At 73.1% G+C, this 238-nt stretch overlaps 1 protein-coding gene across 1 annotated transcript in view; it reads right to left on the reverse strand.

Annotated features, from left to right (window-relative positions):
• Positions 1-238, reverse strand: part of LOC103916589 (deoxyribodipyrimidine photo-lyase-like) — a 5,291-nt gene that overhangs the window by 3,223 nt on the left and 1,830 nt on the right. The gene's annotated exons all lie outside the window — the stretch shown is intronic.

The raw sequence follows: 238 nt of genomic DNA on the forward strand, positions 1-238 counted from the left end.
GTAGCCCGGTGCCCTGCCCATCCCGATCCGCTCCCTGAGTCCGGGGGTCGGGGTCGGGGTCCGGTCCCGGTCCCGGTCCACGGTCCTTACCTGGCAGTCATGCGGCCCTCCGGGTGTTACACAAGCCGGGGGCGTGGTTAAAGGGCGTGGCGATGGGCGTGGCCTTTGGCGAAAGGGGCGTGGCGCCAGCACCTGGTACCGCCTCCCCCCCCTGCACACCGGGGCCGGTGCTGCGCCG

This window comes from Pygoscelis adeliae, unplaced genomic scaffold, assembly GCF_000699105.1.
Source record: "Pygoscelis adeliae isolate BGI_AS28 unplaced genomic scaffold, ASM69910v1 Scaffold245, whole genome shotgun sequence".
Taxonomy (NCBI): Eukaryota; Metazoa; Chordata; class Aves; order Sphenisciformes; family Spheniscidae; genus Pygoscelis; species Pygoscelis adeliae.